This window comes from Stenella coeruleoalba (assembly GCF_951394435.1).
Source record: "Stenella coeruleoalba genome assembly, chromosome: 11".
NCBI lineage: Eukaryota > Metazoa > Chordata > Mammalia > Artiodactyla > Delphinidae > Stenella > Stenella coeruleoalba.
In genome coordinates, this window is record NC_137157.1 from 55,779,307 (window position 1) to 55,792,682 (window position 13,376).

Consider the following 13,376-nt stretch of genomic DNA (forward strand, 5'->3'; position numbering starts at 1 on the left):
AAGTTGATCAGCATTGAAAACAAATATAATTTCTTTAAGTATTGTATTGAAAATTAACCATGAAGAAGGCTGAAGCCAAACCACATTGCAAAAGCATGTCTTAATCAGTTTGTCTTGTTGGTGTCACCATACTTTTATGATGCATGTGGAGGTGGCTATGAGGGGGCTGGCATGGGGAAATGTGAAGAAAGCAAAATGTATAGGAGCTCCTATTAGCTGCTGTCTTCCCTACAGCCAAATTTACATTTATCTTTTCTTCTGTGAAACAAAGTGTACACCAGACCCTTTAGCAATATTATTTTTACATATGATTAGGGTGGACACATATGATGTGGTGTCCTGAACAAGGTGCTTCCATGACCTCCAGCTAGATGCAGTGTAAGTGACCAAGGGCACAATCTGCTGAGCTCTGAAACCCTTTGCTGGATTTGCACAGAATCCACACTTCCCACAGGCTGCTCCCAGCCTGCACCTGAGCACAGCAGGGCCATGAAAGCAGATGGTTCCTGGGATATACATGACTCCTCTGATGACTGATTTTGCCTGGGGGGGCTTCCACATAGCATTGCCTATGTATGTTGGGTTCAATACTTATCTTTGGGGAAAATAAACCATTGTTATTATTGAGTTGTCAAAGCCCTGATTGCTGCATAAACATCAAAAATTAAACTCTGTGTGAAACTTAGTGTTAAGATGATTTTTCAGCTTCCTAATGCAATTCCAGGAAGTTGAAGTACAGCAAATATGTTAGAAAACTAGAGAGAGACAGAGTTTTGTTCCATGTAAATATAACCTCTGATAGCTAGAGGTGTCTAAAAGTTAAATGGGCTGCTGCAATCCTCTCAATTACTCTTTGATAATACTAGCATTCCCATTTTATAGAACAGGGAACATTAGGCTTGGAGAAGCCAAGTTTTCAGGGTTACACAATTTTAGGGGCAGGAGCCAACATTCCCACCTCAATTTTGCTCACTCTTTCCACAACTACCATACAGTTAGAAGATATATCTTTCATAAAAAGACCCTGAGACGAAGTGAGAGAGTGGCATGGACATGTATACACTACCAAATGTAAAATAGATAGCTAGTGGGAAGCAGCTGTACAGCACAGGGAGATCAGCACGGTGCTTTGTGACCACCTAGAGGGGTGGGATAGGGAGGGTGGGAGGGAGATGCAAGAGAGAGGAGATATGGCGAATATATGTATATGTATAGCTGATTCACTTTGTTATACAGGAGAAATTAGCACTCCATTGTAAAACAATTATACTCCAATAAAGATGTTAAAAAAAAAAAAAGACCTTGAATGCTTGCATTGATGAGTGGATGCACTATGTGATGTGTAAAAACACTTGCAGTGCTAAAATCTGATGAATTTTTGGAGAAAATCCACTTGAGGATGTTGTATCTACTTTATTTTCTATAAGCCACCTTTCTTTTCCATACATTTTGGAAAAAGTAAATCTACAGACCCCATTTATATTTCTTAATTTGTGTTACAGTTATTCAAGTGCTTAGGTAAGACTATGTTGTTTTTAAATATAGCAATAGAAATTAATATCATTAAGTAGGAACCTGTCCTAATAATCAAAAGATGATGATATACAATCCTAAACACTAAATATTAATGCAGTGTGATGCTTTGAATAAGTGAAATATTAGAAAAAGATGCCTAAGTAATATGTACTAATATCAATATTAGATTTTTTAAGTAAAATATTATTAAGCAGGTGACAGAACCAGAAGCATAAATCCAGTTATTTTTAATCCAGATCTTATATTGAACGACCGACCAGCAAGGTACCTCCATCAGCTCAACACCTACAGAACTTTGGACAGCGCCACACTCAGCTCAAATATTAATGCGGCTGAAGTCAAATCATGGCACTATTTGGAATCAAAATAGATAAACACCTTTAAACCAAAGCTCCATTTACAAATTTGAAGCCATCAGATTCCACTGATGCCTCTGTCTCTGATACTCTCAGGTCCTAAATTAACTGTTTCTTCTAATCACTAATCCTCTTTCTCAGTCTCATACTCACACAACTACACTATTTTTTCCTATTGGTTCATACTCTCCACCCTACTCCACCCCTCTTGATGTCCTTCCCAATATTTTTCACTGTATCCTCTAGAGCTCCCATTTTTTTCAAATAAATTTCCTTATTCCTAACCTAGACATTGCATTCTCTCCATGATCTTTTCTCCTTGAAGACCTGACTTATATTGAGTCCTCCTGAATACATGCTAATTCCATATCATTAGGTCCAGAACAGAGGCTCACCATAATCCTAGTTCCACTCTCCATCTTATTGTCATTACTTTTTCAACTCATACAAAGAAATCTTTCTTCATTTAAGTTCATTTCATCAAGTTATATCATCCTGAAAACTAGGACTTATCATCCTTCAGATCATTTCTTCAAAATCCATTTCTCTTCACTCCAAAGTCTCACCATAATCAATACTGATCAATAATCATGCACTGTGATCAATAACCTAGCCAGAGAATCCACAACCTCCACTTCTACTCTCCTTTCAGTAACTCACTTCCAACTTGAAGCTAATGGGCACTCTGAATGCTTCTATTACTGGAGTCTTAAGCATTGACATTCCGATTCCCAATTAGCTTCCCGTCTTTTATACAACACTAAAAACCTTATTTCCACCAATTCTGTCCTGGAATTTCCCTGAAATTTTCCACTGTTTTGACACTTACATCTTCTCCCAAACTATTAGCGCTTTTTAACCTCAATTTTTTTTCTACTCAGCTGCAATGCTGATCTTCATTCAAATCCTAGTTCTGCTTCTCATTGGTAAAATACCTTGGGAAAATTACTTAACAGGATTCTCAGTTTGTTTTTTAAAATGGGAATAATACTTATACTTCATAGGAAAGAGGGTAATAGATGTGGCAATGTCCATAATGTACTAAGCACAATTCCTAGCACAATAAGCACTCAATAAATATTAATATCATCTATAATCATCAATGTTCTCAAGTCAACTTTGTCTTCTGGTAACAAGGAACCTGAAAATTCCAAAGTCAAAAATGGGCCGTACAATTAGAGTACTAAGTAGAGCTCTAAAAATATAAATTAAGTGCACAGACGGATGCCAATACACATTCATAGATTTCAGTTTTAGCAGGACTCTCAGTGCCTCTCCCAGTAAGCTGTTTTCACACCTCTTGGTACCTTCCTCTCCTTTCTAATACAGTTCTAAACAGCTTCCTCTCTCCTCAAGTTTCCTAACCACTCTGTCATCACCTGTGGTTAACCAGGCTTCTTATTTGCAAAGAAAATGAAAACCATCTGACCAGGCATGAAATCTCACAAATGTGTTCTTATCTGTGCACATTTCTGTATCTCTATTAATCCTTCATTCATTCCCTCCTGCCCTGGTAGTAGAGGTAAGCCCCTTCCTGGTCACCAAATAGGCCCTCACCTAATATACGATAAGTTCTTCTTGATCTTGGATGGTTTTGCCATCTGTTTTGACCCCTTCCCCCATCGTTCTCTACTGTCACTTCTTGCCTTGCACTATATGTTCTAACAACACTGAATTAATTCAGTTTTCAGCTTAGCCCATGCTGTTTCATACCTTCATGTTTTTACTGCCTTGGTAGAAGTCAGTGCCTATCAAGGAATCCTTTTCTCACTTTTCTGTTAGCAAAGCTCCTATTTATTCCTCAAGACCCAACTTAACAATTCCTCTTTTGTGAGAGGAGGAAAGAAAGACAAGGGAGAGGATACTGAGAAGTACTGACAGGATAAGGAACTCTCAGGAAAGGTGATAATAGGGTGATAATAGACTTACAATACCTAGAGTTGATAGACAACAATGAGTTTCAATTATGATATCGGATTTCTTGCTTAACTTCTATCTTTAACATACATTTCCACTTAATTCATGAAAAGCATTTCAATGGCTCCCTGACAGCTAATAAATAGTCTCAAGCCTTTCAGATTTACAGATAATTACAAAAGTACCTCCAACTGTCAGGAAATTACCAGACTTCCATCGGTTTATGAACAGATTTTGAACGGAGAAGGCAGAAAGAAAAGTCAAACTACAACACACATTTGTTGGTGAGAAAAAAAACAACAGAGATCACTGACTTTGCTTTTTCTGCAATTTTCACAAATTCCTTAAGTGCCAGTTACTTATAACATCATTATAACACAGGCCTAAGGTAACTTCTGAAATTGAAATTTAGGCTGTCATAACCTTTGAACTACAATAAAGGCAGGACCTAAGTTGCTATTAACACCTGGTTAAGTTTCACATTGTTTTGCCTTGCTTTGTTTGCCTTTTAAAAATGTTTTTCGTTGTTTGTTTTAGTTTGGCCATTCAGCTTTAGTAGGTCTTAAATGATATAAATTCTCCTGTTCTACTGCTGTTTAGATTTTATGCCAAATGTTAGCAATACATGAAGCCAAATATTCAAACTTATCGAGTACTCTCTCAATATGTCTAGTTCAAAATCTCCCACATACTCAGAGTTGCAGCGGGATAGATACTGCTCTCTAAAGGGCAGCGCAATAATCATCTTCATGGATATTTATTATCTTTTGTGAACAGATGTAGGTCATTGTAGAGAGAGTTCCAAAGTCACCTTCCAAAGCTGAAATACAGACATGACATTTGGTAAAGTTTCAAAACCTGTCAGGACAATTTTCTTCAATTCACCAAAATTCCCTTTGTACTGTCGAAAGACTGCTGGAAGAGCAATGTTTTCAAACTGTTCGGCTTGATTACACTGGTGTGGTACCACTTATCTAGAGCTATTTTAAGCATCTTCTTGAGTTACAGTAAGCTATATTGTAAATCTAATTACCTTTGCCCACGGGAAAGTAAGTACATGTGAACCCTGCTCTGTAATCTACTTAACAAAAGGCACTGTATTTTTCTTCATAGACTTTATCAAGATTGTTATTACATAGTTATTTATATTTCTAAATGCCTTTCTCTTCCACTATAAATTCCAAAAGAGCATGCAAATGTGTTTTATATGCAGTACCTTGCTCAGTGCCTAGAGAGACAATGAATGTTTGATGAATGAATAAATGAATGAATGAGTGACCATGTAAAAGATAACTAAATTATATACACTTATGCTTGACACTTTAAGCTCATGCTGAAAATGTATACATACTTCAGGGACTCACTGGCGTATATGACAGTGTAGTGTAATGAGGCACAAACTTTCAATTCAAATGGAATGGATTTAATGCCAGATCTGGTATTTAATGAATTGTGTGATCAAAGACAAGTGGAATGAACTCTCTAACCCTCTGTTTTCTCATCTGTAAAATGTGAACAATTGCACTGGATTAAGTATTAAAGATAATGTATACAAAAGTATGCAGCACAGTCCATGACATGGAGCAAGGTCTTAATGTGGTGGGTAATGTCACTTATTAATATTTTATATAGATTTTAAGTGAATTATATTAATCTAAATTATCCAAGGGCTTTTAAAAATTGACAACATAAGTCTATTTTGAGCATATGCTAGCAGTGATAATTCATCAATAATTTACAGCATTAAAATGAATTTTCCTACACCTTCGTGTCTATTTTCCCAATTATTATAAAGTTTCAACAAGTTATTTTCAATTAAATTTCATCATTCTTTACTCGGTACACTCCTTGCAAATTCTTCATAATCATTCAAGAATCCTTCTCAATTGGTCCCCATAACCATAATCTGAGTTCATTGTCAGTTCAATTTTCTGGCCTAAATTGCATGCTCTTCCCTAATCAACTTTCATTTCATTATTGCCCCTATATTTCATAACTTCAGCGATTATCATAATGGAAAAAGTAATCATTGTTGAATTGTATTCTCCCTTCTGGACTATACCTTCTTTGAGGCTCTATCCTCTGCACAAAGAATTGGATCCAATCTTAAGCCTTAATTTTTATTCATCCATTTATGGACATATACTGAGCATGATCTATGCTGTTCTGAATGTCTGTGTCTCCCAAAATTCTATGTTGAAGATCTAACACCTAAGATGATGGTATTAGGAGGTAGGGCCTTTGGAAGGTTATTAGAAATGGGATTAGGACCCTTATGAAAGAGCCTCCAGAAAGCTAGCTCACTTCCCCCACCATATGAGGATATAAGAAATCAGCGACCTGAAAGAGGGCCCTCACCTGACCATGTTGCACCCTGATCTCAGACTTCCAGCCTCCAGAACTATAAAAGATAAATTTCTGTTGTTTATAAGCTGCCCAGTCTGTGGTAGTTTGTTATAGCCACCTGAAAAGTCTCCGACAATCTTTGTGCCACACACCGTGTTGGGTTAGATCGTTACAAACCAGAGCACGATAAAGTCTCTAGGATCAAAGAGCTCACAGACTAATTAGGGGATGCAAAGCTAGAAATAAATAATTATGAAAAATGTGATAAAGGAAATAACTATGCTCATGGCTTTATGAAAACACTGAGAAATAACGATGTGCATGGCTTTATGATAATTAACCAGCCTCAGGTAAGTAAGGACAGGGACAGAATCCTAGAAAAAGCAATGTTTCTTAAAAGATAGAAAGGAACCAGTGAACTAAAAGGAAAAGGGGAAGGACATTCCAGGCCCAAGGGTCAGTATGAAGCAAAGAAACAAATGACAGTGTATTCGTACGGGAAACGCTAAGACAGCAACTTTTGCAACTCTTGTCACATCAGTTCATAAAGTATTACTCCAGCACAAAAATGGGTAGGAAAGGTTTTATATTAGACTGTGTTTAAGTTAAAATAAATTAAGGTTACAATCTTAAAAATCTGTAAATTCAGGGCTTCCCTGGTGGCTCAGTGGTTAAGAATCTGCCGGCCAATGCAGGGGACACGGGTTCGAGCCCTGGTCTGGGAAGATCCCACATGCTGCGGAGCAACTAAGCCCGTGAGCCATAACTACTCAGCCTGTGCTCTAGAGCCCACGAGCCACAACTATTAAACCTGCGCTCTACAGCCCGTGAGCCACAACTACTGAGCCCCCGCGCCACAACTGCTGAAGCCCACGCACCTACAGCCCATGCTCTGCAACAAGAGAAGCCACTGCAATGAGAAGCCCGCGCACTGCAACGAAGAGTAGCCCCCGCCTGCTGCAACTAGAGAAAGCCCGCATGCAGCAACAAAGACCCAACTCAGCCAAAAATAAAATAAATAAATTTAATTTAAAAAGGAAACTGTAAATTCAAACATTTTTTTCTTAAAACACCATTTAAAGCAACATTAGGAAACGTCTGTTTTGTTAGACTTTTATTCAGTGTTTCAGGTTACTTGGATAGAATACCGATATTCCAAAATGGTGGACTATTAACATTACTGCACATCTTCCCACCAAACAAACTCTAAACTGCCTTCTTAGTAACATGTAGGAAAAGGCCAGAAAGGCTCTCTATAAAGAGAAACTGACACACATTGGAAAGCACAATTGATAATGGTTTATTAAGCCCTGGGCTGTAGAAAAGCCTTGGAATTGGCTCCCTCTTTTCACAAATGGAGAAAGTAAGAAACAATGATAACCGGTAATGTTTACCCATGCTAAAGTGACTCCCTGGAATAAAGGCAGAAAAGTTATAAAGGGAACATTAAAAAAAAAGAGACTAGCTTTATTTCTATTCTGACACATATATAATAAGAGCCCTAGAAACTATTGCACGGTTATAGAATAAATCTGGAACTATCAAAAAAATTTACTTTTTAATACAAAGAGTTTCGTGTCCCATAAGGGCAGGGTCTTCATTTTTGTTCGTCACATTTTCCCCATCTCAAGACAAGTACTAAGAATTATTTTTGAATGAATGAATAGTGCATGAGTGCATGTTATGTATAAGACTAGACTCAGGAGAATCTGGCAGAAAATCAACACACAATGTACTCTGCCCTAGTAGGGGATACAAACGGACAAATTAAAAGGATTGCTTTGTATGAGGTAAATTTTTTTAAAGTATCATAGGAATAAGGGGTTGGGGGAAATGGTCCTTTTAGCTAATGTGACTAGGGAAGGCCTCTGAGATGGAAGAGGTGGGTGCAGGATACAGATTTACCTAAACAAATACTTTGTGTGTGCTATTTTACTACAACGTATCCTGGCAGCTACCACAGCTCCAATATAAAGGCAGAGAAAAAGCTTAAAGAGTTTATACACGATTGTTTCAAGTAATACGTGTATGTATATACAATCCACCTTTAAACAATGCAGAGGGGTTAGGTGCGCTGAGCTTCCATGCAGTTGGAAATCCCAGTATACCTTATAGTCGGCCCTCCGTACCCGCAGTTCCTCTGTATCTGAGGTTCCGTATCCAGATTCAACCAACCACAGATTGTGTAGTGCTCTAGTATGTATTTATTGAAAAAAATCCCTGTAGAAGTGGACCAGCGCAGTTCAAATCCCTGTTGTTCAAGGGTCAGCTGTAAAAATAAACAAACAAACAAACATATACTAAAAATTTTTCTATACAAATGTTGCCCTCAGTGTTTTGTTCAACTAGAAACCTTTGTAGACTTCTCAATTTGCCCATGTAAGTCATTTTTCATACATGCAGCTCCTCTCAAGAAACCCATACAACGGAAGTTTAAAGGTTTCTGAGGAGACTTTGCCTGAGCACCAAAATATTCTTTTTAAAATTTTCTTTTCTTCTGTTTTTTTCTTTTTGAGAAGACATTTAGAATACCAGGCTCTCTATTAGGTTGCCAAGATGAAAGGGGTATTTTCAGTTGCTAATACACAGCAGTACTTGTTTTTGATAGGGGCTGCCAATGACTTTCATTACATCTGTCAGTCAAATAGTAAAAAAGAAAAAAAAAATCATTGAAATAAATCCTACACAATTGCAAACATTTGGCATGATAAATGGCTTTAGTAGCCAACGGTGGCATTGATCCTTGTGCTATTTGGGTAGATGGAATGCAAGAGTATTTTAGAGAAAGCACTACATTATTTTCAGAATTTCAGTCATTTAATTTCTTGTAGAAAATGAAAAGAACAATCTCAATGTTTGGAAAAATGAAATTCTGAGGTGTTTTTTTCTGTCAGAGTGCAGAGTTCAAGTTAACATATTATTTCCAATGACAAAAAAGGGACAGTCACCAAAATTTAAATAGAATGTATAAGTTGCAATCATGAAATCTACCCTCCCCCAAAAGTCAAATATTAAAAACAAAGAGTAAATCACAAATTTCCTTTCGGTCTGCTTACAAATTGCATAAGTCTAATGCCTCCTTCGTTTCTAGCAGTATTTCTGAGTTTCCTTACAAGCATTTAAATTTGGCACAAGGCTGAAACATGGGTTAGCATCTGCTGATGTTGCTCTAAGTAGAAATGTGAATTTTAAGCCCACGATGAGAATGAGCCAGTGACAATGGCTGCCATTCTTTGTTGGCAACACTGTCTTTTCCTACATCACTTTGGTCTTACAGCATGGTTTCAACTCCCTCACTATCACAAAGAGTTTGGGTTGTAGTTTTGGGTTGTTTTTGTGTTTGTTTTATTGCATATAAACAGTAATAATCTGTAAGAACATTATAAGAGGAGGAATAAGACAGGGGCACAACAATACACTGTAGCAAACAAAAAGTAACAGAGCAAACTAAAGACTAATTTCCAGGATAGGGAATGATAAAATCAAAGAAAGATGGTAAGAACTGCAAGAGCATTATGAAAAATTAGCTTTCAAATCCTGGACCAAGTCTTGGAGTTGCTAAGAATCTTTGGAAAACAAAACCAACTTTTTTTTTTTTTTTTTTTTTTTTTGCGGTACGCGGGCCTCTCACTGTTATGGCCTCTCCTGCTGCGGAGCACAAGCTCCAGACGCACAGGCTCAGCGGCCATGGCTCATGGGCCCAGCCGCTCCGTGGCATGTGGGATCTTCCCGGACCGGGGCACGAACCTGTGTCACCTGCATCAGCAGGTGGACTCTCAACCACTGCGCCACCAGGGAAGCCCCAACATATTTTTTAAAGGCTTCAAAGTCAGAGCCCATGAGCCTAAAGGATTATAAAATTTGGTCAGGTGTGTATTACTGAGTTGATACTTCCCAATGATAGATAAAAACTGGACTGGATTGCAAACTACCAAATCAGTATTTGAAGCTGAAAACAGAACTCTGCTAATTCAGATCATGTCAACAACCAAGGTATAATGCAACTCATGTATTAATAGATAAGGTACAGAAATACGAACACATGAAAATACTTTTGCTGTTCTTATAATCTGATATTCATACAAGTACTTAATACTATGTTTCCTATGTTAATTATAAGCAAACACAGTTATCAGAGATTCTAGTCCACTTTTTTAGAAACATATAAACTTTTTTTTCTAAAAGATTATCATGGAAGAGGTTTTAATATTTATACTTGATGTACTGAGAAACTATTTAAGTAATGCTTAATTCTAAGACATCCAAGAATTACTTGCAGAATATTTAAAAATTAAGAGTCAGGATCTGTCTTTTCTTGGGCCAACCACTAACAAGCTATGTGAATTTGGAAAATTTAGTTAACCTTCCGAAAGTCAAAGTTTCTTCCTTTGCAAAATAGAAATACTTCATAGGTCATTGAAATAATAAAATGATATACTACTTGCAGACAGCTTAGCACTTGATAACACACAGCACTATCAATTATATTTCTTTCAGAAAAAGTTATTAACCCACTGAAATGCAACAAAAAAGGAAGTACTATTAAAAACTTTATTTTTAAAATTCTTCCTCCATCCAGAATTGTAGTTCCTATAAAACAAGAATCACAAGATTGGAAAATAATGGCAACTTAAAAAAATAAAAGGCAATGACCACGATAAAAGAATACACTCCTATTTTTAGGGGAATGCCAAGACAGAAAGAAGAAGGAGGAAACGGAGAAATAGAATGATAAAAGAGCAGGGAGGCAAAGAGGTGGAAATGACTAGTCACTATAAAATATCAGATTATTGTTGTATTAAAAGTATTTGGGGAAAAAATTCTCTTGTCGCCAAATGCATTCTGGTAGTGTCCTTTGAGCCCGAGACATTTATGTGGGTATTACAGATTACAGATTCACATTCAGTGGTATCCTACGTTTATGCACTTTTAACAGTTTTTAATATTTGTGACACATTTCTTCCTTTGTCTTCCAATGTGCACCCAAAAAGATCAGAATGGGAGCTGCTTCTTTTACTAAGGGCAATCTGAGGTTGAAACAAAGATAACCTTTCTACTAAACCAGAAAAGACCACGTTTACAATTAAGCGGTGTGACCTGGTGATAGTTTCTTCTTTAATACTCAAAAGGTAGAAGCTGACTATTCTTAACCATGGTCTCCATTTGCTATATAAAGAAATGAGCAAAGAGGTCAGTGGTACTTGACTAGCACAGATCCATTTTGGAAATAGGAACAAAATTTTCTAAGTTTTCAAAATCAGGAATTATTTTCTCACAATCTACATATTATCTGAAAAATAATGTCAGGTCTATGCGCTCAGAGAGTAACATGTGGATTAACACAGTGTGTTTGATGCCACGTGAAAGCTGAAATCTCTCTTAAATCCATGCAATCAAATTCATAATATAATACATATCCAAAGTGTGTACTTCTTGTTAAATTAATTAAACAGGGAGGCCGTTAGACTGTGCTGGCTGTAACGCTGCGGAGGTCTATGTAAGCAAACAAAATCTATGCTTGTGAGTGCCTCACGGTTATGAAATCAAAACACGAAAGACAACCAATCACAAGCAGCCGGCTAGGCTGTAAGCCGTAGCCAGCCAACAACTTCCTTACTTTGCTTCTGCTTTTTCTCTATAAAAGTGTCTCCTAGGCTCCTGTTGGCGGAGCACTCCTAACCTCTTCTGGTTTGGTGCTAATTCCAATAGCTTTTTGCTCAAATGCTTAAGAATTTTAATATGCCTCAGTTTATCTTTTTTTTTAACATCTTTATTGGAGTATAATTGCTTTACAATGGTGTGTTAGTTTCTGCTTTATAACAAAGTGAATCAGTTATACATATACATATATCCCCATATCTCCTCCCTCTTGTGTCTCCCTCCCTCCCACCCTCCCTATCCCACCCCTCTAGGTGGTCACAAAGCACCAAGCGGATCTCCCTGTGCTATGCAGCTGCTTCCCACTAGCTATCTATTTTACGTTTGGTAGTGTATATATGTCCATGCCACTCTCTCGCTTTGTCACAGCTTACCCTTCCCCCTCCCCATATCCTCAAGTCCATTCTCTAGTAGGTCTGTGTCTTTATTCCCATCTTACCTCTAGGTTCTTCATGACCTTTTTTTTTTTTTTTCTTAGATTCCATATATATGTGTTAGCATACGGTATTTGTTTTTCTCTTTCTGACTTACTTCACTCAAATGCAAATCAAAACTACAATGAGATATCATCTCACACCGGTCAGAATGGCCATCATCAAAAAATCTAGAAACAACAAATGCTCGAGAGGGTGTGGAGAAAAGGGAACACTCTTGCACTGTTGGTGGGAATGTAAATTGATACAGCCACTATGGAGAACAGTATGGAGGTTCCTTAAAAAACTACAAATAGAGCTACCATACGACCCAGCAATCCCACTACTGGGCATATACCCTGAGCAAACCATAATTCAAAAAGAGTCATGTACCAATATGTTCATTGCAGCTCTATTTACAATAGCCAGGACATGGAAGCAACCTAAGTGTCCATCAACAGATGAATGGATAAAGAAGATGTGGCACATATATACAATGGAATATTACTCAGCCATAGAAAGAAACGAAATTGAGTTATTTGTAGTGAGGTGGATGGACCTAGAGTCTGTCATACAGAGTGAAGTTTATCTTTTAATATACCTATTGTCTCTTCAGCTGAATTTGCCCAGCACCCCTCTAATTCTGAAAGTAACAACATCCAATAATAAATTCCTATTTTGTACACATATTTTGTCACCAAATATAAGAGAAGCACATAGTCTAAATGTTCTGTAGAATAACTTAATCAGAAAAGGCCTGGAAAAATTTTGTTCCATCCTCTTCCAAAAAGAGGATGATTATTTAACCTCAAACTTCAATAATGAAGATTTTTCTAAGTTAAAATTTGTCCTATTTTCTTGATATTAATGCTAGGGAAAATAAGTTCATTTGAGGAAAAAGGAAGTGTTCGTGTTTAATTTCTTGGAAATATCATAATTCTACATAGATCTTAATTTAGAAATTATACAGTTTTGATCATTTTACCTCATGGCCTCATGAAGCTTGAGCTTCATTTATTTGAAAACTGTTTAATCAATTTTTCATAGAAAAAATAAATTAAAACCCAAGGAGAACAAAACTCACATTCAGCATACCCTACACAATTATTTCAAAGTAAGTGCTTTTTGATTGAAATTTGAGAAGTAACTG

General features: G+C 37.0%; 1 protein-coding gene across 5 annotated transcripts in view; it reads right to left on the reverse strand.

Moving 5' to 3' along the window:
* Nucleotides 1–13,376, reverse strand: part of SLC16A7 (solute carrier family 16 member 7) — a 163,097-nt gene that overhangs the window by 108,636 nt on the left and 41,085 nt on the right. For 3 of the 5 annotated variants that reach the window (XM_079936629.1, XM_079936631.1, XM_079936627.1), the window contains exon 2: nucleotides 8,264–8,424. The exons of the other annotated variants lie outside the window; for them this stretch is intronic. The gene's annotated coding sequence lies outside the window, so the exon portion shown is untranslated. The remainder of the gene's footprint in view (nucleotides 1–8,263; nucleotides 8,425–13,376) is intronic. 5 annotated transcript variants of the gene reach the window in all.